The sequence below is a fragment of the Eleutherodactylus coqui genome, chromosome 7, assembly GCF_035609145.1.
Source record: "Eleutherodactylus coqui strain aEleCoq1 chromosome 7, aEleCoq1.hap1, whole genome shotgun sequence".
Classification (NCBI taxonomy): domain Eukaryota; kingdom Metazoa; phylum Chordata; class Amphibia; order Anura; family Eleutherodactylidae; genus Eleutherodactylus; species Eleutherodactylus coqui.
Window position 1 is genome coordinate 224,324,715 of NC_089843.1, and position 27,207 is coordinate 224,351,921.

At 45.6% G+C, this 27,207-nt stretch overlaps 1 protein-coding gene across 1 annotated transcript in view; it reads right to left on the reverse strand.

Annotated features, from left to right (window-relative positions):
* ADGRL3 (adhesion G protein-coupled receptor L3) overlaps nt 1–27,207 on the reverse strand; it is a 604,084-nt gene that overhangs the window by 87,934 nt on the left and 488,943 nt on the right. The window lies entirely within an intron of this gene.

Genomic DNA, 27,207 nt, shown 5'->3' on the forward strand with positions numbered 1-27,207 from the left:
GTTGCCTTTCGGTTTCTCTACTTGATTATGTGAGCTCTGACCATTGAGATTCAGCCCTTCCCGACGGTAGAGCCTGTAGCCAGCAGTAAAGTCAGCCCAGTTCTCCAGGAATCTGAACCCTTCCTTCCTGCAACTCTGGAGACACTTGTTTACCCCCTAATCTCCCACTGCCTTTCTGCTGTGGCACATGGCACTGGTAGTATTTCAGAAGATACTACTTTGAAGATCCTCACCCTAAACTTACATTCAAGGTCACTCAAATAATTTTCTAGGACTTTCCACCTGCCTCACGTTTTATCATTGGTGCCAATGTGTATCATGACAGCTAGATCCTAACCAGCCCCTCCCAATAACCAGTCAGCCCAATCCAGGAGGGTCAAACTCCAGCGCCAGGGCGACAACAAACTGTTCAATAATCCTGATCTTTGGGACAGATTTCCTTGTCTGCCCCTAATAATTGAGCCCCCCTACTTCCAGGAACTTTCTAGCCTGTAATGGCATTCTCTTCATGTGCCAACTTTGCAGACTTGTTGGGGTGTGCCAGTTTCAAGACTAGCCTCCTTAACGTTCCACCCTATACCCCACTTTCTGTCACCCAGTTAGCTGCTTGAACATCCTGCATTTCCATGCTGCCATCCACCCCCACATCTACCCCAGCAAGCATCTACCCAGGGAGCATCTCCTTTCCATGATGTCAATGGATCTCAGTGCTGCGAGCTGCTTATTTAGATCCAGGATCAGGGCTTCTGAATGGGCAATGTACTCACATCTCGTACAGCAGTATGCAGCCAGCTGGTCAAGGGCCGCATACATGGTACAAGATGCACACTGGATGGTGTTATCAGTCATTGAGCACATTCTAAATGGGGATCGTACAGATAGATTAGATATATTGTAATAGATATAATCAAAAAAGAGATAAGCAGCAAATAACTATAAGTCACTCTCTTCTAAAGTCACTCATACTCATGTCACACACTTAAAATACAGCACACTTTAGACCACTGCACACACTCGCACACTCGCACACTTGATTTGTTTGTTTTCTAGCTCTTAGCTGCAGTACTGCTGCTCCTCGTCTGCTTGGAAAGGACACAACAAGCTCAACAGATGCCATTTATCATACTCTGATTAGGTCACCCCGCTCTTAGTTAATCGCCAGTGCAAACCAGTGGAGGTTGAACCCACTAGCAACTATAGGCTTTTTTAAATGTAATAAAGTTTAACAATGTAACCCGCCTCCCAATGTACCCCTTAGTACGATGTACTTAATCCCTAGGAGAAACACTAATATAGCTACAATGTATAAGCTATAAGACTACTATGGTGTGATATGAAACAGCAGTTATAACATTCAGAGATGCACTCAACAATCTCCATAAACTCAAATAGTACATTTAAGACACGGCACGCAGGATCGGGCATAGCAGGCGGATTGGTGGTGGCCCCTCCGGTCCTCCTCACTGTGCTGTTACTGCCCCCGCTGTGTGATTGAACGGAGCGCTGCTCACACAAGTGCCCTAACTGTCAATGGGGCTGTGGAGATAACAGAATGTCGCACACTCGGGTATTTCTGACAGCCCAATGAATGACTAGAGCACCGACCGGTGTGGAGAGGGGATAACTTGTAATTCGGGTACAACCCCTTCAAGCTAATGTTGGCTACACCTTTAGTAAACCAATTGCTGCGTTTATTTAAGGCCGAGCTCACACGAACGGCCGGATTCCGCATGCGGACATTTGCAGTGGGAGACCTACAATCTATCGTGGAAATTAATTGTGTGTGGACGCGTTTGTTCAGGGATGCGTGTGATTTTCCATGAGGATGTATGCGTATGCACAATGTATCGTCCGCGCGGAATACGATCGCAGGCAGGAAATGACACCTGAAAGTTCTAAAGCAACGCTTATATATTCTCTCCCCCCTTCCCATAATTCACGATTTTCCGCGTAGCCGCCCATCGTGGAATTTGCAATTCAAATCTGGTGGTGTCAGACCGGCCTAAGTGTAATGATTGTCTACTACTTCTATACATTATCTGTAACTCAGTTTGCTTAAAGGGGTTCTGTCAGCAAAAAAACCCAAACTCTATACTCACCTGTACCTTACCGGGCCGTTCACCAGACACCTCCTCGTCTTCTCCTACGCCGGCCGCGTCTAACCTCCAGAGTCGATAGCAAGTGCACATGCTCCCCCCATTTCTGGCTCACATGCTCACTCGCCATCGACTCTGGCAGTTAGACGCGGTCGGTGTAGGAGTGACGCGTCACGTGTCGACCACTGACTCGGGCGGAAGTACTTGCTGCCCGGAAGTGGTCGAGGCAGTTGCGGAAGCTGGAACTTTGCCAGCTTCTGCACTGCCTCATACAGCCTGCAGGATGGACATTGGAAGACGAGGAGGTGTCTGGTGAATGGCCCAGTGAGGTACAGGTGAGTATAGTTATGTTTTTTTTTTTTGCTGACAGAACCCCTTTAATGTCCATTTACACGGGGCGAAGGTTGGATAAATAATGCCCAACACTCATCCTCGCATACACTTGCTGCAGTGCTGCTGCACAGGAGCTAGTATCGCTGGCTGGCTCACAGAGCATCCAGCAGGGGGGCAGGAGGCAGGAGGAGATTTCTCTCCTCGCTCTCCCCCGCCCCTCTCCATTCACTTAACACAGCGGCTGTTCAGTACTGAACGGCTGCTATTTACACTGAGCGATCAGGGTTTTCTGCAGCTTAAAACTAGATGATGAGCTTTCAGTGTAAATAGCAGCCGGTCAGTACTGCGTTAGGGCAATGGAGAGGGTTGAGGGAGCGAGGAGAGAAATCTCCTGCAGCCACCCCGCTGTGAGCCAACGATACTCCTGTGCAGCAGCACTGCAGCCGTTTGCCCAACAGTTGTCCCGTGTATATGTGCCTTAAGTGTAATAGTGTTAGTTAGTAAGCATATTTTTTATTGAACTCGCAGGATCATGAATCAACGGCAGCAGAACAAAGCAACAGAAAGAGAAGAATAATAATATTTAAGAAACATTTGGGAGGCCGCAGGCAAGTGGTTTTTAGTTATTTTTGTGTTTCTATAAAGGTTGTGTTATACAGTGAAGTATTATATGGTATTTGGCGCCGTGAACAGACAGTGTACAAGTGGAGTGCCACAATATATTGTGCGCCGAGGCCTTGGAGTTCAGATATGTAACAACAGCTAAAGTTGACACAATACAGAAATAAAGACATCTAACCCATTTTTTAAATTTTCTGAAGGTAATAATGTTTATTTGTGATGCAGTTCGACAGGGCAGGAGACAGGTAGGACACAAACTCTGCCTCAATGCCTTACACTTCACAGCTATCACTAATGCTGTCACCTCTGTCCTCATCTTTGCTTTCAGTTGGAGAACCTCTTTCAAACGCCCCCCTCTGGTGCACACTATTCACATCAGCCCCTCTCTCCTATCCTCACTTATGCACAGCTCGCATGCACTCTTTACCTTCTTACTTAGCCTTAAACCCCCTAATGTCACTAACAAACATAACAGTCGCCCTCATAAATCTCCTACCCATGCGAACCCCCCTCCCCTGAGTCCTTTAATTGTGCCCTCTGGAACTGCCAGTCAGCATGTAATAAACTCCCCACCATCCACGACTTTTTTACTGTTAAATCTCTAAATCTGCTCACTCTCACAGAGACGTGGATACAGCAGTCTGACACGGCCTCCCCTGCTGCACTGTCTTACAATGGCCTGCAGTTGTCTCATACCCCAAGACCAGATGGCAGGCGTGGCGGAGGAGTAGGTGTTCTTCTCTGCCCAAAAGGTACCTACCAGGTCATCCCCCCTGTACCCTCACTCACCTTTCCATCATTTGAAGTACATACGCTACGGCTTTTCCGCCCGCTGTCCATGCGAGTGGCAGTTATCTACCGCCCCCCCCCAAGTGCTGCTCGCCTGTTTTTGGACCACTTTGCCGCCTGGCTCCCCCACTTCCTATCCTGCGAAATTCCAACCCTCATCTTAGGTGACCTTAACATCCCCACTAATGCCCCCATCTCCCCAACTGCCTCTTAGCTTCTATCGCTCACCTCCTCCCTTGGCCTCTCCCACTCACAGGGATGGAAACACTCTTGATCTGGTCTTCCTCTGTCTCTGCTCTGCCTCCAATTTACTAACTTCCCTCATCCACTCTTGGACAATAACCTCCTCTCTTTCTCTGTCACACTCCCTAACATCTCTCCAGACCCACCTACCTACAGTACCTACAGGAACCTTCAGGCCATTCACACCAAGGACTTTGATGAGTCCCTACAGTCCTCTCTGTCCCCCATCTCTCTCCTCTTCTGCCCCAACCTGACTGCCACGCACTACAACACCGCTCTCAAACATGCCCTGGATGAAGCGGCGCCCCCCAGGACCCGAGCCATCCAATGTAGAACGCGGCAACCCTGGCTCACACCTCAAACGCGTTTCATCCAGCGGTGCTCTAGAAGTGCTGAACGGCTGTGGAGGAAGTCGCAAATATCCGCAGACTTTCTCTACTAAAAAAATTCATGCTCAGAAACTACAACCCCGCCCTCCACCGCGCCAAACAAATCTACTTCCCCTCTCTCGTCTCCTCCCTATTGCACAACCTTAACCCCTTAGTGACGGAGCTTTTTTGCTTTTTTCCATTTTTGTTTTTTCCTACTCCCTTTTAAAAAATCGTAGCTCCTTTATTTATCCATCGCCGTCGCTGTATGAGGGCTTGTTGTTTTTTGCGGGACGAGTTGTATTTTTCAATGTTACTATTTATTGTACCATATAATCTACTGAAAAACTTTTTAAAAATTCCAAGCGAAGAGAAATGGAAATAAAACGACATTCCACCATCTTTCGGTGCGTCCTGTTTCTACGGCGCACAAACTGCAACAAAAACGACCTGATATTTTTATTCTATGGGTCCGTACGATTACTACGATACCAAACCTTTATAGTATTTTTTTTTGCTGTAGTACTTGCATTTTTTTTTCTAAGATATTAAATTTTTTTCAATTATTTTCTGCGGTCATTTTGTGCGCGATAACTTTTTTATTTTTCTGTCGACGTAGTTGAGCAGGGGCTCAATTTTTGCGAGATGTCCTGCAGTTTCCGATAGTATCAATTTGGAATACATATGACTTTTTGATCGCTTTTTATTGTGTTTTTTCTGGGAGACAGGGTAACTAAAAAAGTGTATTTCTGGCGTTCTTTATTTTTTTTCGGATAACGTTCACCGTGCAGGAAAAATAATGCGCGACTTTTATAGATCGGACGTTTACGGACGCGGCAATACCAAATACATATTTTTATTTTATGATTTAGATTTTTTAATAATTGATATGGCAAAAGGGGGGTGATTTAAACTTTTATAACTTTTTTTTTTTTAAACAACTAAAAAACTTTATTGATTTTTTTTTAACTTTACTTTGAATTCCCCCAGGGGGACTTTAACATGCGATGCTTTGATCGCTCCTGCAGTATGACGTAATGCTATAGCATTACATCATACTGCTTTTTGACAGGCAGTTTATCAAGCCACCCTGTGTGGATGGCTTGATAGACAGTCTGTTAAGGCAGCCCTGGGGCCATTCATTAGGCCCCCGGCTGCCATGACACCTGCACGGCTCCCCCGATCTTACCGCGGGGGGGGGGGGGGGGGCGTGCGGGACCCCCGAACAGCGTTCGAGGGATTTAAATACCGCGGCATTTACAGGGTTAATAGCCGCGAACGGCCGAGCGCGGCTATTGCCCGCGGGTGTCAGCTGCAATAAACAGCTGACGCCCGCGCTGTATGGAGGGAGATAGCGCCGCTACCTCCCTCCATACACGTTCTGCAACAGCAGGACGTAATTTTACTATAGCCCTGTCACTAAGGGGTTAAATGGCTCTTTGATACTTTTCACTCCCTTCTCAGCCCCAAATTGCAGCCCCCTGTGATGGATGTCAGTGCTGAAGAGTTGACTGCCTACTTCAAAAAGAAAATCGATGACATCCGTCAGGAAATAACTTCCCAATTCCAGACTAGCCCTGACGCTAGTTTCATCAATACTGCATCTAGCTCACTGTCTGTACTCCAACCAACAACAGAGGAAGAAGTCTCCAAATTGCTTTCCTCTGCTTGCCCCACCATCTGCGTTAGCGACCCTCTCCCCTCACCCCTCCTCCGGTCCCTCTCCCCTCACACCTCCTCCAATCCCTCTCCCCAGTGTTCATCTCCCATCTCACCACTATATTCAACCTCTCTCTGACCTCTGGCATCTTTCTCTCTTCTTTCAAACACGCCCTCATATTCCCACTGCTAAAGAAGCCGACACTTGACCTGACTGATGCTGCCAACTACTGACCCATCTCTAATCTCCCCTTCATCTCCAAACTACTAGAACACCTAGTTTACTCCTGCCTTGTAAGCCATCAAAGAACTCTCTCCTTGACCCCCTACAGTCTGGCTTCCGACCCAACATTCGACAGAAACTGCCCTTACAAGGGTATCAAACGACCTCCTGACAACCAAATCGAGGGGCGATTACTCCCTACTGATCCTCCTCGACCTCTCCGCAGCATTCAACACTGTTGACCACAAACTCCTCCTCAGTATGCTTCGCTCCATCGGCCTAAAGGACACTGCCCTCTCCTGGTTTACCTCCTACCTATCTGTGGCTCATTCAGCACCTCCTTTGCTGGCTCTACCTCCCCTCCTCTTCCCCTTGCTGTTGGGGTCCCCCAGAGCTCAGTCCTTGGCCCCCTCCTTTTCTCTATCTACACAGCCCCTATTGGACAAACTATCAGGAAATTTGGCCTCCAATACCCCCTCTATGCTGACGACACCCAGCTATACACCTCTTCCCATGACCTCTCTGCACCTTTCCTCCAAAACATCACCGACTGTCTGTCCGCTGTCTCTAACACTATGTCCTCTCTCTAACTAAAACTTAACCTCTCTAAAACTGACCTACTGGTATTTCCACCCTCCACTAACCAACCTCATCCTGACATTTCCATCTCAGTGTGTGGCGCCACCATAACTCCTAGCCCGACTACGATCTCTCCTTTACACCCTACATCCAATCTCTGGCCTGAACATGTCAGCTGCACCTCATGAACATCACAAGAATCCGCTCTTCTCTCACCGTGGACTCGCTAAAAACATTTATTGTTGCCCTCATCTGCTCTCGGCTCGATTATTGCAGCTCATTGCTGATCGCCCCCCCCCCCCCCCCGCACCAGATTCTACCCTCTACAATCCATCCTGAATGCGACAGCCAGGCTCATCTTCCCGTCCAGCCACTACTCGGACACCTCTGCCCTGTGCTGGTCAGTGCCCTGGCTGCCTGTTAAATACAGAATTCAATTTAAACTCACTACCTTCATCCACAAAGCCCTCCACAGCGCAGCACCCTCCCTCATCTCAATCCATCACCCAGCCCTGGCTCTCCGCTCTGCTAACGAAACTAGACTGCGCACCCCTCTAATTCAAACTTCTCATTCCCGCCTCCAAGACTTCTCCAGAGCAGCACCAGTCCTCTGGCACGCACTGTCAAAGGCTACCCGCCCGAGCAATGCAGGACTCGCAGAACTTCAGGCGTGCTCTAAAAACGCACCTCTTCAGGGAGGCATACCGCATTCCCTAAACAAACCCCTCTGTACTCCGCCTGATAACATGCTTCCTGACCTACTGACTGCAATCCCTGCTAGCCACCATCCACCGCCCCTGCAGTCATACCGATTCTGCCATCACACAGCTAAATGTCTGACCATTGTCTATGTGTATAACATCCCTCACTCTCCACCCCGCCATACCGTGCCCATCTCCACCCCACCATACCCTGCACATCTCCACCCCACCATACCGTGCACATGTCCACCTCGCCATACAGTGCACATCTCCACCTCGCCACACCGTGCACATCTCCACCCCACCATACCGTGCACATTTCCACCCCGCCATACTGTGCACATGTCCACCTCGCCATACCGTGCACATCTCCAGCCCCTTTACCTTCTGTATCACCCCATTACTTGTAGTATGTAAGCTCGTTGGAGCAGGACCCTCACCCCTATTGTCTCCATCAGCTGATTACTATGTAACCGTGGTTCTGTAATGTTTGTACTTTTGTCTTTCTGTATTCCCCCTGTCTATGTAAGCGCTGCGGGATATGTTGGCGCTATACAAATAAAGTTTATTATTATTACATTATTATTATTTGTTTGCCTTTCAAAAACCCATCCACGTGCGTCTAAAACATGGATATCGGCGTTCTCCAGGTGAATGTTGGCGGGTCAGGAAAGAGGATCTTATTAAAGTAGAACATTAGTATTCTTTGAGGACGAGTCTTCAGCCCAGCACCCCCACTAGTGAATAATCAGAACTGGTCACACCGAACTTCATCAACTTGGCCTCCAGAAGGTTCCAAATGAAGCCAAGTTGCATGGGAATATAGATGGTCGTGGATCTGCTGCCTTGGAGTTCTTGATTCAAATCTGACCAAGGACTACATCTGTATGGAGTTTTCATGTTCTTGTGTTTATTTGTTTCCTTCATCTCCTCTTCTGGAGAAGCAGTGTGGAGGCTTAGTTGGTAGCACTGCTGTCTGGCAGTGCCGGAGTTGTGGGTTCACATCTGACTAAGGCCATTCTCACACAGGCGTTTTATTACAGCGTTTTACCGTAACGCTCTACTGAGCCTCCATTGATTTCAACAGTGAAGAGGGCATCACTTGGACGCAGCAATGCGCTGGATGACCGGTTGTAGAGTGCAGCATGTAGAAGCCAACGCACTCAGAGGCAATATCAGATATTTCAGTTTTTTTGTTATTGCAACTTACAATATAATCTAAAAATAAAATGCAACACTGAAAACCTCCTGTGGTGTTCATGGTCATTGTGGAGGGGCAAACCAAGTAGGAGATCGAGAAAACCCTGGGCATATTAATATGGAAGCCTAGTGGCTGTTTCTAGGTATGGCATGGGGGAATTGCATTTTAAATTAGGAACCATTAAAGGCTATGAACACCTTTGTGCATCAATGTGATTGAAGTTTTTACATTTTTTATCCTCGGGACCCCAACCAATCAGTTGAGCAGACGCAGCTGATCAGTCGGGAAAATCAACAAGAGCCATGCCTACAGTTACAAGCGCCAAACACTACATGGGAGGTCGGCGTGGAGGCTCCTATGTTACAGCGGCACTGACAGCATGCGCCCACACAGCTCATGGGTCGGAGGCTCGAGCAGCGGACTCCAGCCAATCAACTATTGATGACCTATCCTGATGATAGGTCATCAATAGTGGTTTTGACTGGAAAACCCTTTTAAGCCTCCATAATATTAAAAATGACATGGAATCTTTCTGCTTAAGGAAACTGAAACACTTGTTTTACAGTGCTGTTTTATACACCGGTAGTCTGCCGATGGTTGATTTGATGTAATAGTTAACTTATGACCATTTATTTCAGAAATACTCTTTAGGATCACTCCAGTAGAAAAATGTTTGATTCATTAAGTAACTAGTCCCCCAGCATATAGAAGTCTGCTAGTATTAGCATGTCAATTTATTCCATTCTATCTGTAGTTCCCAGAATACTTATCTGCAGTTCAGTCATTTGATCTAATTGTCACCACCAGGGAATTACTTGTTTCTTTGTTCTCTACTGGTGTCACTATTTCAGTCACCCATGGACTGAACAAAACAGACTCTTCACAGGTATATTGAGGGCAGTAACTATAAATGTAAGATCTTTACCTTATTTAGAAAAATACAGAGGGTAATGATAATCATTGTGTCCTCCCAGCAGGCAGAGATGGCATTGCCTCTGGCTCATCCTGTGATGCTGTAGCAATGAATTGTGGAATTAATGGCACGCCATAGAGGAAGAGAGACCAGGAATAAACCTAGAAACCGAGATGATGTCTTAAAGTATGAGAAAGGATGCCACACTACATGGAAATGAGTGCAATATCCAGAGTGTGACACACAGCCAGTTGAGTGATGCAGTGATGAAAACATGTGTTTTCACTGAAATGGCCCTTTCAGAAGTTGTATTCATTTTGATAGTTTAATATTATCTTTATATTTATACAAGGAAGGAATGAAGAAATACTCTGACCTGCACTGTATGTCGCTAACAGAGAAGAGAAAAACTGCCTTACTACATTTGACATGTATGGTTATAAGGAAAATAATAAATGATGTAAAAAGGAGATAAAAGCAGCAAAGGTGGAAACTAACCCTAAACTGTTTTTCAATTACATAAATAGGTAAAAGATTATTACTGAAAGTGTTGGCCCTTTAATAAATAATGTAGGAAAAATTGTAGAAGATGAAGAGGAAAAAGCAAATTTACGAAATAGTTTTTTTTAGTGTATTCACAGAGGAAAATGAAATGTCGGATGAGATGCAGAGTGATAAAGTAAACTCTCCACTAAATGTCACCAGTGTAACCCAGGAAGAAGTGCAGAGCCATCTTAAAATGGTTAAAATAGACAAATCACCAGGTTTGGATGGCATACACCCCTGAGTTCTAAGCGAATTAAGTAAAGTTTTAGACAGACCCTTGTTTCTTATATTTACGGGCTTTATAGTGACAGGGTCTGTTCAACTGGATTGACGCATAGTCAATATGGTGCTGATATACAAAAAGGGGCCAAAAAATGACCCTGTAAACTACAGACCAGTAAGTCTTACTTTTATTGTGGGTAAAATGTGTGAAGGGTTTCTAAGAGATTCCATCCTGGAGGACCTCAAGGTAAATTGCTGCCTAGGATTGCCAAGGACTTCTGGACCCGTTGCTGTACTGTATCAGGGACAACGCACGGTTTCATTTATCAGCTTGTGGCAACATTTTTGTTCAAATATGTAAAAGCGCTGTAGGTATTGTAATGGAAAATATTTGATTATGGATAATTGAGATATATATATATATATAGTATGAATTTAAACTACGCAGTAGCAGACACCATCGAATATACCAGAAAACAACTTGTCCAATTTCTGTATGTACCGAGAGACATATGTCAAGATAAGATAAGAGTATCAAGAAGGTTCCACATTTGGCTTAGAAGCTGTACCAAGAATATCAAGATGTAACTAAGAGGCAGCGCTGATGTCTTTATTAACCCATAGAATAAAGTAATAATGAAATGTAAAGTAATCATGGACTGAATGTGTGTATGCATGTATATGTATAGGTCAGTGATGTTTGAATTATTACCTACGCCACAGGATAATCATGGAATGTACTAGATAAACCACGTGACCATGTTCTTCGCTATATACAGGGACACATATGCTAAGATGAGATAAGAACTTTTGAGGAGTTTCTACTGCGCAATGTGGAACTTTGTCAAGAGGATTGGAATATATCCAATGAATGCCATCGGAAATTTAAAAGTAACCAATCAAAGGTTGTACCACCTATAACTAGGATCCAAGATGCGATACGGGTGGGCATGGAGGCTCTAGTACCCTGTTGTACCACCTATAACTAGGATCCAAGATGTGATACGGGGGGGGGGGGCATGGAGGCTCTTGTACCCTGTTGTACCACCTCTAGCTTATATACAAGATGTGATACGGGTGGGCATGGAGGCTGTACTACCCTGTTGTACCACCTCTAGCTTGGATAAAGGATGTGATATGGGCGGGCATGGAGGCTCCAGTACCCTGTTGTGCTGCCTCTAACTAGGATACAAGATGTGATACGGGTGGACATGGAGGCTCTAGTACCCTGTTGTACCACCTCTAGCTTGGATACAATATGTAATACAGGAGGGCATGGAGGCTCTAGCACCCTGTTGTACTGCCTCTAGCTTGGATACAAGATGTGATACGGGGGGCATGGAGGCTCCAGTACCCTGTTTGCTGCCTCTAGCTTGGATACAAGATGTAATACAGGCAGACATGGAGGCTCAAGTACCCTGTTGTACTGCCTCTAGCTTGGATACAAGATGTGATGCGGGTGGGCATGGAGGCTTCAGTACCCTGTTGTACCACCTCTAGCTTGGATACAAGATGTCATACAGGAGAGCATGGAGGCTCTAGCACCCTGTTGTACCACCTCTAGCTTGGATACAAGATGTGATGCGGGTGGGCATGGGGGCTCCAGTACCCTGTTGTACCACCTCTAGCTTGGATACAAGATGTAATACAGGAGGGCATGGAGGCTCTAGCACCCTGTTGTACTGCCTCTAGCTTGGATACAAGATGTGATATGAGTGGGCATGGGGGCTCTAGTACCCTGTTGTACCATCTCTAGCTTGGATACAAGATGTGATGCAGACAGGCATGGAGGCTCTAGTACCATGTTAGGCCACCTCTAGCTTAGATGCAAGGTGTAATACAGGTTGACATGCAGGCACACAGGTTCCATGTGGTATTAGGTTCACATTTGCTGTAACTAAGCCTCTAAATCGTGCAAACTCATAGGCTGTCGGAGTTGATGTCCCAGACGGTCCCATACATTTTCTATTGGCAATATATCTAGCATATGGGCAGGCCATGGAAGTATGGCAATGTTGTGGAGGCATTCCTGTGAAACCCTAGCTGTCCTGTTGAAAACTTCCTCTTGGAAGCCGCCATGAGAGTCAGCACAAGTAGCTGCAGGATGTCCTGAAAATATCACTGACCTGTCATTCTCCGTCATACCACTACTAGGGGTGGCTGACTGTCCTATGCAATGGCCCCCCCAGCCATCACACCAGCAGTGGGGGATAGTGTACCGCTCCACAGAAAAGGCAGGCTTGATGTGCTCACCCCAAGATCTCCAAACATGAACATGGCCATCGGCAGTGCCCAAACTAAACCTGGATTCTTTGCTGAAGATAACCCGGTTCTACTCCATAGCAGTCCAGTTTTGTCATTCACTACACCACTAAAAACTGAGGCGATGGTGCATGTCAAAGGCAGTGCATGTAATGGGCACCATGAGAACAAATGTCCTGCCAAGCGTCTGGAAATTGTTCTGTCAGACACAGGCCCGTAACAGTGGTGCCACCTGTCTCTGGATGATGGACAACAAAGCAGTTGGAGCTGCTTGAGCTTGTTGAATGAACAAGTGATCTTCTCGGCTGGTGGTCTGTCGAGGGTGTCCTGAGCCCGATCACCTTGGGTGGTGTCCACATGCATCCACTGGTCCCAACACCTCCTAACAGTCTAGTCAGAATGGCCCTGGTGACAAGCAATTTGTTGATACAGCCATCCAGCATTTTCCATGTCACAAATGCGCCCCTCTCAAACTCTGTTAGCTGGGCAAAATCTCTTCTTTGCATCGTAGAGGCTTCTAGTGGTCAATAAACTCTACAAGTGGAAGAAGAGGTCACTACACACAAGGGGCCTCTGAGAGACTCTTATAGGCCAAGGGGGAACCGCTTTTAGGGCTTTAGATGGCAAGACTGTTCATCTAATCACCACAAGTCTCATAATTTACATATCTGGATATAGATAGATGGAAATGCATGCTGGGTTTGCAGTCAAAAGATAACTCCTTCTAGGCACTTGTTTTTTGTTTTATTTTACCAAGAGTGCATTATATAACTGGACAAAGATAGACCGAAAAACACCCAGTTAGAAGGACCACAGAGGGTCAAGGAGCTAAGTGATAGGAAGGGAAAGGAGGGAAAATAGGTGGGATGTTTCTGATGTGACAACCTTTTGCTCTTGCTTAAAACATACATCATATGCCAATCTAAAAAGGAAGAGAAGAAGCTTGTCTCCATTTGTGTTGAAGTTATTTTTATATATATATATATATATATATATATATATATATATATATAATATATTCCTGATACATGCACACAGAATCGAATCAGGTCAGCTCAAACCAACTTTTGGCAAAAATCACAAGAAAATCTGCTTTCCCATAATGCATATCTGAATCAGGTTAGCATGCAGCCAATCAGCAGGCAGGGTGCCTTTATGATGTCAGCAAATGTGACCTCCACGTTGCATATGGGCAGCACTTTCATTGGATGCCAGAATCACATGACCCCACAATATATAACATAGGCAAAGTTTTACCAGCTCCATTTTAACTTCAAAAGATACAAAGGAGTTATGACAGCACCCTAAGAATGGAGATAAAAGTTGTTGCAGGTATATATAAATGTGGAGAAATGGTAGAACAGGACTCACCAGGTGTGGACCACCCATCAATAGACAGGCTACCACACTGCTAGTCCTGGTTTGCCTTCAACATATTGTGGTAATGGTCTACTTCACCACCTAATCCCTGTGGGTATCCATATGCTTAGTGAGAGTGTCAACGTAGAGCCCAGGGCACTTCAGTACCTCAGTCACAAAAACAGTAAAACATTTACAAAAAAGTGTATAAGCAGATGGTAATTAAAAGCAAGAAGGGCACTTAATTGGGTGAGGAGTTCGCAAGCTCCCTCAAATATCCATGTTTGCTTGGAAAATATTAGGCAGTGATTACAATCATTTAAAAAAAAATGATCATAGTCCCTGTGTGATATTTTTACAGCGGCATGGATGCTTGTCAGCTCCTCACCCAAGTAAGTGTCTTTCTTACTTTTAATTACCATCAACTTATACACTTGAGTGACCAGGAGGAAGAGAAGGAAGATGATGAAGTACCGGGCCCAACAGTTTGTGAAAGCAGGGAGATCCTCATAACAGCTTGCAATAGGAGGAGGAAGAGGGGGACGTTGCAGGGCAGCACCCTCCCAAGACACGGAGTAGGGGGTCCCATATATACAAAAGGTCCATACCACCAGCTACTACTAGCAACAGCAACATCAGACCCACCGCTAGGTCTTCTCACAGGACGTGTTCAGCCTGCGCATTATCTAAACCCACTCGTGATGACAGAACAGCGGTCATCTGTAACATCGGAGGTATGTGAAAGAATGTAAACAACCTCAAAACAATGTGTATGAAGAGCCACATGGACACCCACCACCTCCTGCCTTAAAGAGCCCACCTGGGTGAGAAGGCAAACCAGAATTCACCAGGAGTGAATGTCATGTGACTTCTGTGCCGCCATGGCAGATGCTACTGATTAACTACAGCATGTTGCCAAGTTCTAGTCACATATATTTGAGCATGGATTTCTATCGAAGAACACGGTCTGCCCTCAAGGTGGTGGTGCTGCTGTCCTTCCACCACCTTTTCCCTTTCCTTCAAAACAAAAATATTTTAAGTTGGATAAAGATAATCGTCCCATGGAGATTCTTGGCCATAATCCACAGCGGTGACCACAGGACATGCTGAAATGTAAGATGCTGAGAGCCTTGCAGAAGATTGTACCATATCTGATCCCTCCTCCATAACAAACATTTCTTCAAGGAGAATGCAAAAAATACTTGAAGAAGCCCTGGAATCTTTCATGTAAGAGCCACAAATATTAAACAAGATGCCCAAAAAACTGACTCCAATCTGGAACTTCTAGAAGAGACCCAAAATGTCATCCTTACTCACGCAGAGGCGACATCCATGGCTATTAATGCTGGTCAGGGCCAACTTAATTCTCTACATATTTAGACGATCAGGACACTAAAGGGAGGATACAATGTTCACATGTAGTGTCTACCAGAAACCTTTCTGCCTGCTGACATGAAGAGCAAAGTGACTAAGAAAATGTTGGACTTTACTTTAACAGCAGACACCACTACAGGATTACATAGTGAGAGAACATTTAGGGCACAATGCCCTAAACCCAAAATAGGTCACCTAGAGGAATCATCTGCAAAGCACTTTCCTTTCCTGTCTACCTAAAGCCTACCAAAGTCTGATCTTAATATTTGAAGGCAAAAGGATCTCTTTCCTTCAAGTCATCATCTCTGGCTGCATTACGAAATGTTAAATATTGAACATTCTGATGGATAAACTCCATTCGATAAAGTTACACTTTCCGCTCTTCGTTTAAAAAAATAAATTTAACTTTTTTTTTTAAATGATACTTGTAATTGTCATTTCTGTAACGGCCAACACTATAAGAAAAAGCAAAAAATGGGACCAAACTGGATTTTCTGCTCATTTTGCCTCTCAAAAAAAACAATAAATATGATCAAAAAAGCTGTATTTACCCCAAAATAGTACCAGTAAAAACTAGAGCCTGTCACACAAACAACAAGCCCTTACTGAGCTCCATCCATGGAAAAACAGAACTACATAGACCGTGTCGCTGAGGGGTAAATGGTCAGTAAGAATACACAGTACATAAACACTCAAAATGAAAGAACACCCCAAAATCAGGTTACGTATCGCAGACAGAAGTGTATTATGGGAAGTGCTGCACCGAGTAACAGTCAGGTCACCAGAAAAGACATTTTATTAACTAACCTTTATTATTTTCTACTTTAAATGTTTGGACAGACCCAAAACATTAATATCCAATCAGACGTGGACTTGCTTATGGATCAGAAACCCAGACCCACGCTGCACAACCCTGTAACAGCGACTGAGCGGTCACCAAGGGCATCCCCAATCCGCCCAATCACACTTAGATATTGGTGTGAAATGTTACTGATGAGACCTTCATTTCTTGTTACAGCAGAATCACTAAATTGGGGGGATTAATCCTTTTTAATTAGCCTGAGAGCTGCTTTCCTTGCTTTACAGACCAATAGTGATTCAACCCATGAGGTCATAGGCAGTGATTATATTTCGCCTGTGATATTTCATTTATAGTGTTTCCACACTACCCTCCAATCCTAAATGTACTGCACACAATCGAAATGCTGTTTATTAACCCTTCATTCACAGTCGCTACTAAAAAAGAGTTACCAATATGTTACCACCTTCCATATCCCTCAAGCTGTAAAAGAGAAATAGTGACCAAGGGATAGAGACAGTATGAGTATGCTACTTGATGAATAGAGCACACTCCACTCCTCCCCGGTCACCTATAGTCTCTCCTACTTTCACAATTAAAGAGCTGGCGGTGAAGGGGTTAATTTCTGAGCTCAATCGTCACAGCAGACCACACGAGTGCTACTTGATTTTTAGAACACACTTCCTTGCTTTCCAGTGCCCCCCGATTTACAGTTAAATAGGTGGAGAGGAAGGGGTTAATTTCTAAGCTCTATCGTCACAGCAGACCAGAGGAAACCAAGGGTGTGCAGAGATGATTTTTAGAACACAACTCCCCCCTGATCACCGATGGGAACAAAGAATTAATCTGAAATATAACTTTTATTAAATCGATTTAAAAAAAGGCGAATGATACATAAAGTACAAATAACCAAGAGACAAAGTGTCACAGCCTCTTACTATCAGTGAATCTATAGCTTTCACTGACAGTCTAATTGTGGAGACCACACAGGTACCGGGTTATGAATGATGTTCCCGTAAATATTTGTATAAATAATCGATATACTTGATCATATCAAGAATCTTAAAGGGGCTCCACTTGGTCAATTAGGCCTCTTATGGCCAGTTTACTCTCTGAGTATCACATCATAACATCATGAAATCCAGTCTCAGACAATTGATTATACAGCACTACTGATAGTTTCTACTCTGATATGTGGTGCGTGGTATTCATTATTCATCAATCCCACGATGATCAAGTTCAAAATCACAAATCGGAGGCATACTGTAACACAATAGGGTTTGATGCATTCATTTGAGACATACTGAGACCACGGCATATAATCAAGGGACACAGAAACCCTTAGGCTGTCAGGGGTAATAATATCCCCATATAATAGAATGGCCTGTTATTGGTTTATATACTCCCATTCAGTTATCTAAGGTATCTAGTTGTCCCATAGAGCAGGGGTCCCCAACTCCAGTCCTCAGGGACCACCAACAGTTTATGTCTTCAGGATATCCTATGGTAAGAACACCTGTGGCAATGTCTGAGGATCTACAATAATTACATCACCTGTGCAACACTGAGGAAATCCTGACAACATGACCTGTTGGCGGTCCCCGAGGACTGGAGTTGGGGAACACTGCCATACAGCGTGGGATCAATTTAATGCTCTTAGGACCTAATCTATTCTGGTCTGTTTACGGATATTTTTAATTTCGCTCGAAACAGAGGTATTGCTTATAAATACTGTCGCTCAATCATCAATCAGCTTCTTGGTTAGGTTGTAATATAATGCGATCCTGGGACTGACTGACAGTACTTATCTTGTTATGCAGTGAATTCTCACTTATCGCTATCTCACCCGTAGATGCATTGAGATCTTAATAGATATGATAGGGATGACTCTGCAGCATGCAGTCTGCACCATATAACACCCAGCTGATTGCTAAGGTGACCAGGATGTCATAATGATCCAAAATACAACAAACCAACTGTTTTGTACTGATCTAACACTTAACGCTCTGATACCTAGAGTTGTCAGATTATCTAAACTGTATCCCTGGAAACCTAATATACTGTTTCTTACTGCTCCTCCCTCCATCAACGCGTTTCTACAGTCAGGTGATACTAGATTGTTTCCTCAGGATGGAGCTACATCAGTGTACAGTTATGGGCCTTTATGGCCAAATCAATTGGTTATTGATGCAAGTGTATATGTCAGTCTAAGCAACCGTGATAGCAGCCATTATGGCTGTGATAGACAGATCAGAGATTGGGAATTTCTCTGCCAACGGTGACTTATACAACTCCCTCCTGGATTACTCCTCAAACAGAAATAAATATAGAATGGAGAGTAAGGGGTTAAAGCACGCCAAGACCGTCAGTGCCAGCACGAATCTGATACTCGTGGCCCCCAGGTGACTGCCAGTATCACTTTAATAGTGCACATATTCTGCGGCCTTTGTTTGCAGGTACAGTGTTGGAAGGGTTAATGCCCCCTTATATCATGGTCATCAGCGTGCTGGTGATTCACTCCTTCTCATATCCCTGTGTTAGAGACACCCCCCCTCCCCATGATTTCAAAAAGGTGAATTAGCACTGAAATAACTGTTAGTTCACTAAGTGAATTGTCTAACTGACTAAGACTGCACTAGCCACCAGAATGAGGAACTGGCTTGCTGGGAAACGATGTGGTACCGGCGGCCGACTAGTCACTGCGCTAGACTCTCTTAGTGGATATTTCCCCTCACTAATCTCCTTCCCATCAACACGTTTCTACAGCCTGCAGGCTATGTCAACAGGATGAATTCAAGAATACAGCAGGAGCGGCTGTGATAGCTGGCAGCCTTCCCTGATAGTGAGTGCCGCGCGTTACTAGCAGCCCTTATATATGAAAGGCCCCTCCTTCCCTCTTTGACAGACTGCTTCCCCACCAATCCCAGATCAGTGTCGTCCTTCTGGACCTCCCCTTTCCACATGTCACGATATGATTTGCAGGGTTCAGCACCGGACAGCTCCCCGGCTGATTGCGATGTCTCAGGGCTTCAGTGCACAGATCAGCACCGGACAGCTCCCCTGCTAATTGGGATGTCTCAGGGCTTCAGTGCACAGATCAGCACCGGACAGCTCCCCTGCTAATTGGGATGTCTCAGGGCTTCAGTGCACAGATCAGCACTGGACAGCTCCCCTGCTAAGTGGGATGTCTCAGGGCTTCAGTGCACAGATCAGCACCGGACAGCTCCCCTGCTGATTGCGATGTCTCAGGGCTTCAGTGCTAAGAATCAGCACTGGACAGCTCCCCTGCTGATTGCAATGTCTCAGGGCTTCTGTGCACAGATCAGCACTGGACAGCTCTCCAGCTGATTGCGATGTCTCAGGGCTTCAGTGCACAGATCAGCACCGGACAGCTCCCTGTCAGTAACAGCGCAGCATCCCATCTATAGACACATTATGGACAGATTGTGATGATCTGTGTTAGGCCGCCTGCAGATGGCCAGGTTCGGATCGCAGCAGGATGCGGTCCCGTGCCCCTACAGAGGCCTGCGGCTCACATGCTCCCAGCGTCCTCTGTCTCTGCTATGCACCGGCTGCTGGCCAGCCGGCACATGCGCAGAGCATAGCTGGCCCGTCATACTGACATTGCTGTGCGGGCCTCTGCGAGACGCACACAGAAATAGAACATGCCGCGGCTACGTGCATAGGATTGGGTTTTGCAATGCAATCCTATTCAGGCGGGCACGGGCGGAAATTCTGCCGGAAATCCCGTTGCAGAATTTCCGCCTGTGTGCAGGGGGCCTTACTAATAACTTAGTTTTAGAGGGGAAGGGATAGGGGCGGGGGGGGGGGGCAGTGCCTTGAAGGGATCATTATAGTTAGTAATTGCAGAAGTCTATGTGATCATTTAAAACGTGTCATCTGGTCAGAGTTGGCATCTCTTCTTCTTTACAGGGGGGGGGGGAGGGGGAAATATAGTGAATCCCGTAGTGACAAACATTCTGTGACACTTGTCAAATAAATGCCGTATAGGATATCTGTTCATTCAGGCCTTTCGGAGAACATGTTTGTAGCCTATATATCCACATGCACTCCTTTTGTAACAGTTTCCTGTCAATAGCTAACCACGTCTGGGAGTGCCATGATTATGACCCAAGTGTGTTGAGGTTCCAGGGTATTGAACTGATAAGGAGCAACGGGAGAAGGGATAATATTGACGGGAAACTGTTACAAAAGGAGTGCATGTGGATATCTTGTTTCCCTCCAAATGACGGTTCGTTCCTCAAACAAGATCTTTGTCAAGCATAGAGCGACTCACAGCACATGCTTGACAAATATCTTGTTTAAGATGGAAACGTTGCAGCTTTTTACAACGGAGGAATAAAAGTTCCGTTTACCTGCATCTACCTATGCTGCCGCTGGCCTTGTTTATTTCTATGGATTATCTTTGGAATTGTGATCCGGATTCCTGCCTGTGGTGTGCATAATTCTGTGCTCCTGCCTTATTGGTAATCTGCTCAGTGCTGCTTAGGACTTCTTTTGCTACTGCTAGTCTTGCATCGATGAGCTTCTTAAGAGACCCAGTGATACAGAGGAAAGGGCGAGGAGGGCCTCCATACTAAACCTTTGCATCCGGGCCCCTGAGCCTCAAGCTAGGCCTCTGATAGATCCCCTGCACTGAATCCTGTCAGGGCGTGCATCAGAACTCTCAATGAGAAGAGACTCAATACTTGGCAGATGCCTTTTGTCCTCTGCTGAATTTTCTGTCCCATGCTGTATTTCATTGGACACAGATGGAAGTAGGATGGTCAAATAAGTGATGCATGCAACAAAGAACTGTTAAAGAAGGGAGGTCACCAGTCGAACGAGAGGAGCGACTGTACACAGGGCATAAAGGAATTGCAAATCGATCACACAGAAAAATCAGATCTTACTGCGAGGCGCTCCTCTCAAACACGTGATTGGCGGGGTGTTTTCATATCAGTTACCCAGTACATCAGATCGATAGGGATATGGCGAAAGTAAAATGAAACATTTCAGATCTCATTTTTTTTTCAAACTAAAGTATGCTTTGCAAACCTTTTTTGAAAGGCTTAAGTCCATATTACGGTTCTTGACTATGGCGACCATTGTACGCGCCCGGACTTTACCTCCATGCGCCGCTGATTTTAAACAAAGATCCTTTTTTTAAAGTTAATTCCATGAGAATCTGTTAGAAAAAGATTATGGCTGCAGCAAAACAGGCAGGGGTGTCATCCGAAAGAAACTGCGCCGGGGCCTCGGGGGCGGAGGCAGCAGCAGGGGGCTACATGTTTGTGGATGTGGGTCTGAATACAGCGGGGGTGGTTAAGCAAAGAGGGCCTTTGGTGCGGGCCCATAATCCTTCAGGAAATTGTTGGATTAAATGCTCATCGTTCAGTGTAAACATGGCCAATGATGGAGCAAGGAACAAGAATTTGTTTGCTTCTCATTCATCTTTCATCTCTTATTGGCTGGTTGACACATCATTGTGTGTAAACACCAGTTGTTTAGTCATTCACATTTAGGGCTCATGCGGACGAGCGTAGCTTTCTGCACTGCTAGCGGCGCACAGAACCAACAGGTTGCTATAGAAGCGTTCACGTTGAAGGTGCGTCAAACTCTGCGCATCTACCAAAAGATAGGACATGCGAGTGCAAACTCGCATGTTGGTTCCAAAGTGCGGGAACGATAGAACACGTCCTATCTCTGCTGCGCCTTTCCATAGGCTCCTATGGGGGCCATGAAAGCATGCAGCAGGCACCTCGGAACACGTGAACGGAGTACTTCATGGAGCTTGAAGCTGCCCGTTCACGAGATATTCGCAGCTTGTTAGCAGCGCTGACGACTCCGCTCGTCTGCATGAGCCCTTACTAGTGAATGTGAATGACTGAAGGATATGCAAACGCAATTGCAAACAATTCTTCTGCTTGCATAAACAGGCCGCACGAGCGAACGAGGATTCTGTGTAGAAGGAGCCTGCGGCACTGTGGGGTTTCCGTTGTGTTTTCTGCTGGTCTCGCTCGTTACCCTCGGGGCATGCTTGTAGGACAGATCCCCCTACACAATGCAAAGTGTCCTGATGGTTAGATGCCCCCTAATGTGGCACTGTAGGGGCACCGCTATGTGATGATCACTACTGTTTGGGTATATCTACACAGGCACAACCAGGGGGAATCTCAGACGGATCACAGTGTATTGTAGGTACTAAGTCCAGATACAACTTCACAAAGCCTCCGCAAATAGTTGCATCATTTCTAAGGGATCTCAAAGGGTATTCCAGCTTGTAGGCCGCACTGGTTGTGTGGGCAGCACTGTGGCAATGCTTACTATTGCCTTAAGGCACTGGGGTCCTGGATTAAAATCTGACGCCGCATCCTCATTTATACTCCTGCACTTTTGTTATTGAATAAAGTTCTGCTCCGAAATTTGATGTCTTCGAGTGCCGCTGAAGGCAGAGCACCGCTGACTACCATACAGAAGACGTGGTCACAGATTTACTTATCCATTTGGTGAGTGTAAAAAAAGCTCTTAATACCCTTTTATTTTTTCTAATAAATAATAAAACTTTTTAAACTCCTTTTTACTTTTTTTGTCTTATATGGGAATTGAACTTACGATCATTTGACTGCTTATATAGCACAATGTAATACCACAGTATTATACCAAATCTGACAGGCAGTCAGATAGACAATCAGCCATGGTAGCCCCAGGGGCCTTCAGAAGGGGGGCTGTTCAGGATCCTGGAAAACAATTGCGAGATTTAACCCTTTGCTTTCCAATTTTGGATTCGGGGTTTCCTCTTTCTGCCAGTATACAATAGCGCCATCTGCTGGCTAGAGCCAGTACTGCGTAATGGAACATGCTAATGAGGCCCCCGAAAACAGAGCGGCCAGTAATATACAATAAGAATACCCTGATGGACATCTTCCAACATCGGAGCTGTACAGCCTTCAATCAGAATGTCTGAAGACGTCAGACTGTGGATTGGAAAGGGTTAAATGATGCTGTCAGAACTGACAGCGGAATTTACAGAGTTAACATCCGTAGTCAGCGCTGATTGCGGTTGCTGCTGACGGATGAAAGCTGTCAGAAACACCCAGCACCTGTATTGTATGGAGGGGGATCGGGAGTTGATAAACCGCGAACCACCAGGGTGTAACTGTACATTCATGTCATTGAGGGGCTTTTCTGAGATTATTGGATTAGATAAACCTCTGCTCCCTGCCATGAAATAGTCCCATCCTCACCACTCCTGCTGCGTCCTGCACCGCTACTCCGGGACTCTCCTCTGATGTTGCATTTACAGGCTTCCCCAGGACGTCACAGATGCTGCAGCCAATGACAGAGCTCGGATATCAAGCACTTAGCTCTGTCATTGGCTGCAGCTTTGACATTCTGTAAAGCAGATGGGAGCGCAGCCTGTATGCAAACACCGAGCGGCTGCGCAGGACACAGCAGGGAGAGGCGAGGATAAGTCTACTTGTTATTTCATGGCAGAGGAACTTGGATCTTATCTAAAACAAAGTGAAATCACCTTGAAGTGTAATGCAGGATACCTGTATACCGGAATGGAAGCCGTCCATGTGGGTACCGCAGCGAAATGGAGCGTGCTGCGACCAGAAGGTCCACAAAACAAATCCACATGCTTTAATCAAGCTCTGGACACCCATGTCTGCCTACGGGCGGCTTGAACCGTAGATTGTCCACGTGGATTCCACAATTCAAATTTTTACTTGGACATTGGGCCTAAGTCGAACATTGCAATACTTTGCACTGGTTGCGTTTAGCAGGCCAGAAGGTCCTGGATGGACTGCTCCTTCTCCAACAGTTCTTATAGGATGCCACGTTTGGTGATGTTCTCCGGCAGTGCTGATCCTCCGTTCACGGCTCTTCTTGCCACATGAACTCATCTGTGAAGCGGATGTCCCGGTGATTGGTCTCATGGTCTTACGAGGACTGTCGGTGCTCTGTAGCAGAATGCCATCATCCGGCTACTTCTGGAAAGAGTTGGCCCCAAGCTTTACGACAGTCCTTGTCCTGCTGCTGCTGTTTGCTGAGGGACTTTCAGTTTACTCCTTTGCAGATCTTTGTGGTTGACACTACAATGGCTGTAACTTATGCGGGGTTGTAGCCGGCATTTCTGGGAACATTGCTAAAGACGCAGACCATGGCAAGGTGTTGGTGGACAGGCCATCCATAGTGAAGCCCACATTGTAGCTTAATGAGTGGATTTATTCTTACACTACTGGAGACCACCACAAGCTGTATGGGTCCCCCGGCTGATTAGAGTTCTCCACCACGAGGCTCCGCTCTACCACATTTAGACAACATGTCTGTTTTCAGCCACTCGGAGCCATTTTTGTCAGCTGAGATGTGATTGGTTGCAATGGGCAACAAAGACAGATTTTCTTTTACACAGTCTTCATAAATCTGCTCCTGCTGTCCTTCCTGCAGCAGCGAATAGTTATTGTGGAAAACTATGTGGAAAGTGGAGCAACTAAGAAGACACAAGAGGCCCTCACCAAGTACCCAGGTACAAAACCACCTGCTAAATGTCAGATTCAGGGCCTGCTTCAGAAATGGCGCTGAACCTGGAACCATGCCGAGCAACCTGCGCAGGAACTAAAAAAAACTCAACTAAGCTTAACACACATTACTGTACTTGGTTGTAGACTAGGATTGTTAGAGGGCTTCTGGACCCATTACTGGACTTTATGAAGGAAGATGTTTGGTTTCATCTATCAGTCACATCAACTCACAGAATACATGGAACTGCTGGGGACATTTATTACAGACAGTCTACACCAATAATACCCTGGATGAACTCAAGGAAATCATCCGGAAAACTACACACATTATCACCGTTGCAGAGCTGCAGGCAGTATCAGCAGCATGTTGTGATGAGCACGGAGATGAACATCTGTTGTAACATGTGGGAAAATCAATAAAGCTTTGGAAAAAGCAATGTTACTTGCTTCTTCTACCTATTGCCATATTGCCAGAGGTGGACTACTTTTCTGTGGTCCACCTTGTATGTTTTGCTGCAGTTTCATAAAAGACATGATATTTTGCATTAATCGAAGCAGAAAAGCATGATTTGACTGCAAATTTGTAAAGTAGTTGAGTGAGTCCTGTTCTTCTGAGATAAAGTGCTCTGGTCCGGCCTCCTGATTGAACGCATACATTCCCAAGCAGGAAGAAGTACTGCCAGCAGACGTTGTCCGGGGTCTTGTATGTGCGTCGCGCCTGAAGGCCCTGTCGCTAAAGCGCTAGCACTGTTGGCTTCCACCCGCTGGGGCCCTTCATGCAGGTCTAAAGGTGCCCTTACAGCTGGCAGCCAATGCTATCACTATGGTCAGGCTGGTCATGGATGTTATTACTATGCTCATCATTGCCTGACAGCTACCAAAGAGGTGAGATAGTTGCGGAGCTCCTGGTGTGGGCCGATACTTGTGTTGTACAGCTGTATGGAAGAGTACCTAGTCTGTTGGATACCGTAGTACTCGCTTATAGAGGCTTCTTACATAACAACAACTTGAGCACTGAACCTCCTGTATATGAAGGAGAGCCCCCCCTTATCATGCAGTGCATTATCTAGTACAGTACAAGAAGCAGTATAAATAGTGGAGGTCAGAGGCTCTCATTGGGTCACCACCCCTAATCTCTCACAATTCTGATAACCCTATCAGTCAACCCATCGAGAAACTTGAAGGAACTCAAACTACTTGGAGTGATTTCAACAATCATATGAAGAAAACAAACCTCCCATAATGATGACTACTTACAATGTAAAGGACAATTCAGAGTCTGTTTATAATGAAGAATAATACAAATGTTACAATTGAAGAAGAGTCTCGAAGTCCAATATACAAAATCCCAAGGTGAACGTATTAATTACCAGAAGCAGATATTTTTGCTCTGATTTGTGTTTTCTCTGCACTTCTGTGACTTCGCAGCCATATTTCACCTAATGTGCAGCCGCCATGAAGCTGGTAGCTGACATTGCCAGGCATTAGAGATGAGATACGGTCTGTTCTGGAAGCAATGCCGAAGGATTTGGGATGCTGAACCCACTTTTCCTTCTTTAGCATCCGCCCATCTAGTGAATGGAAACGTTTTTTGCATTTTTTATCGATAGTTTTCCCTCCAGGATCAGAAACCTCCCTAGAGCCACAGATACAACAGCCAGTATTATCTAGTATAGACAGATACAACGTCTTTATGCTCCTTCCCTGTTGCTCCACATCTCCCAGAGGGACGAAGGATCCCACAACCCCTTCCACACCGTTCGGACAGTATTTTATTATCTCACGATGCCACAAATTACTGACAAAGCTGAACCAAACTGTGAGCCTTGTAGGCACTGAAGGAAGGATGGAAAGTTCTCTAAGAACCTCAAACAATAAAGTAAAACCTTTTACAAACTGGAGGAGGGGCGCACCATCAGAGCTTCACGTCTAATGCAATAGGACAACTTTAAAAAGGTTCTCTTAATCTTATTAGGTGACAATTCTAAAAAAAGGATTCAACCCCATGGAGGGATGTGATACATCTATGAAATGGGTCTAATTAAAATGTGATTTATTCCAGTCATTTCTATCACCTTCTGCACAATCCCTTCAGCCTTCAGTCTTTAGGATACACCCTGGCACTAGACAGGATTGGCCCTGACCCGACCTATCCTAATGATGAAGTCACAAATCCAGAAATTTAAACAAACGAAGCAAATAAATGGTACAGTATTGTCACCTCCCCAGTTGTGCCCCGTGATAGGGAACAGTGGGGATCCAGCCTCCGCACCCGGGGAGGAATGAGAGGAGCATTAAGGAGCAGGAACATAGAGGAGAGAAGATGTTACGTTCGTGTGGGCAAACAAACACGGGGCCCACACGAACGTGACCCAGGATACAAGGAGGAAC